This window comes from Myotis davidii, unplaced genomic scaffold (assembly GCF_000327345.1).
Source record: "Myotis davidii unplaced genomic scaffold, ASM32734v1 scaffold139, whole genome shotgun sequence".
NCBI lineage: Eukaryota > Metazoa > Chordata > Mammalia > Chiroptera > Vespertilionidae > Myotis > Myotis davidii.
Genome location: NW_006290686.1, coordinates 195,408 through 198,238, shown reverse-complemented (window position 1 = coordinate 198,238; position 2,831 = coordinate 195,408).

The following is a 2,831-nucleotide window of genomic DNA, read 5'->3' as shown; positions in this document are numbered from 1 at the left end:
GGATGCTTTTGCCAAACTCGGCCTCCCCAGCTCCTACGGCAGTGGTTCTCAACCTATGGGTCGCAACCCCTTTGGGGGTCGAACGACCTTTTCACAGGGGTCGCCTAAGACCATCGGAAAACACATATATAATTACATATTGTTTTTGTGATTAATCACTATGCTTTAATTATGTTCCATTTGTAACACTGAAAATACATCCTGCATATCAGGTATTTACATTACGATTCATAACAGTAGCAACATTACAGTTATGAAGTAGCAACGAAAATAATTTTATGGTTGGGGGTCACCACAACATGAGAAACTGTATTAAAGGGTCATGGCATTAGGAAGGTTGAGAACCACTGCCCTAGGGACTGTGGAGGATCTAAGAGCCAGGGAAGAGATGCAGAGTGACCAGGGGTGCGAGTCCCAGCTTCTCACTTTCTGGCTGTGTCCAGTTGGACCGCCCCCCAAGCCTCTGCCTTCTGGATGGCAGAGTGAGAGCAGTAACTCCCAGTTCATAGCATTGTCAATATTTGAGATCGGGAGCATAGCGTGCTAGCCCAGAGCCTGGTACACGGTGGAGGCTGTGCTAAGGGTGGTTATTGTCATTGCTATTGGTGCTTTGGGTGGGTTGATGTTCAGAGCAGGAGCTAGGGATTCTGGGAAAATGCTTCAGACAGTGAGGGCTTCCCAAAGCCTAGATCCCTGGCCCAGAGCCGAGGCGGTGGCAGTGAGAGGGGCCACTCCTCCCTGGGTGAGGATTGTGGAAGTTGTCATGTCTGGGGGGCATGACTCAGGGTCAGCCCAGCAACACCCCAAACTGCCGGTGACTTTGGCCTGGTGACCTGCGCTTTCTGAGTTCAGTGATGACTGCTCAGTGCTCCTCCTCTAAAGCTCTATGAACTCAAGAAGCGTCACCTCCCCAAGCAGCCTCACGCCCATTTTATAAAAGGGTCAAGCAGCCTTCGCTGCAGGGTTGAGCTCTGCTCCTTGTATGACTCTGTGCTGGGCACAGGACTCTCAGACGGCCCTGACCTGGCCCTGTGCTCAGGTGTCTGCAGCCTGCTGGGTGCATAGGCATGGGCGGTCACCCGAATGAGGAAAGCTCAGTCACTGATCCCCAGTGTGACTTTGGACAAGTCACCACCCAGCTCCGCAGCTCCCCTTTGCCCATGAGTAAGGGAAGGAGTTAACCACGAGGATGATAGCCCGTAGCCAGGCCCACACAGCCCATCTGGTCCCAACAAGGTGGCTGGGTAGCCCATCCCCCATACCTCCGCCTCAGAGTCCACTGACATCATCCCCAACCCTCTCTGTTTCCCTGGCAACCGGGGTGCTGGTCGAGGCTCCCCAGGGGTCCAGACCGTCTGGATTTCCTTACACATAACTGTACCTCGTCCACATTTTCACAATTAAATTGTCAGTTTGGGTTAAGTGTTGTCTGCTGATGCCTGTCAACCTCTCTCTGGCTCCCCTCCCTCTTTACCCAGAGATCGACTTGCCCAGTCCCTCGGTGCTGTGGAAAGAGGCGAGGATGCGAGCAGGAGGCAGGAGGTCTGGGTTCCAGCCCAGCTGTGCCACACATCTGCTGTGTGGTCTTGGGCACGTCACTTCCCCTCTCTGGGCCTAGGTTTCCCCATCTTAAAAATAGGACTAATCATCCCTGCCCAGCCTCGCTCCCTCCCAAGGCAGCTGCACGTCTCAAAGGAGCCCGTAACTGTGGCAGAGCTTAGAGAATTGTACAGCTCAGCTCCGGGGCCAGGATGGTTCCTAAAATGAGCAAGCAGACCTGGAAAGGGACTTTTCAGTGTCTTCAACTGATAAATGAGTAAGTGAGTCCCCACTCTGACTGCAGATCTGGCTTCCTCACAGCCTGTTCTTAGACTGAACAGGCAGAAAAGGTGCTCTTCACACAGGGCCTGGACCAAAGATGCAGAGTGGAGGTACCAGGCCAGAGGCCCAGGGGGCCTGCTTCCCATGAGGGCTGTACCCACACTGAGTGGCCAGACTCCCCCTCCCCACGCTGGCCTAAGCCATTCCCGCTCCCACCCCAACTTCCCTTCTCTCTCCCCTCCCTTCCCAATCTATCCCCAAATCTGCCCAGACTGCAATCCCGCACCTGACCGCACCCTTTTGGCATCAGACCTCCTCCCTGACCCCCTTGGTAAAGCCCCTGCTCCTTAGCCCAGTATTCAGATCCCTCCCGGGCGTGGGCCTGTCCTCCTCCCCAGTCATGCTCCCTCCTGTCGCTCTTGATGCCAGCAGCTCCAAGCCCTCCACTTACCCTTCCCTGAAACCAAACTTGTCCCTCTTGTCTTTGCTTAAGCTATTTTTTTTTTGCTGGGAGTGGCCTCCCTCATCCCCAGCCACCTGACAACTCCTCCCCCACCTGCACATTATTTATATAGACGTGAATGCTAAGTGCAAATGACCTCGCCATCTGGAACTGCTTATGTCCCCGCAGAAGAGGAACTAACCTTTATCAAGGGCTGATTACATGCAGAACATTTTACATATATCATCTCTTTAAGCCCCACAGCAACCCGAGGTGGTACATTTCACTCCTCCTATTTTCCAGATGAGAAGACTGAGGCTCAGAGACAGGAAGTCTTTCCCAAGGCCATAGAGAGGTGGGGTTGATCCCGGAACCCATGCTCCTTTTAGGCCTTAAGATTATGCTTGTGGCTGGCAATCTATGTACATGGATGTGATATTAAGGGAGGTTGTGCTGCTTTGCAGATGTCAGGGACCATTGTGATAGACCCAAGGCTATCACAGGACCCAGGAAGAGAGCCAGGGTCACAGGGGAGGCATGGATCTCTGCTCTAGCTGGAGGAGAACCT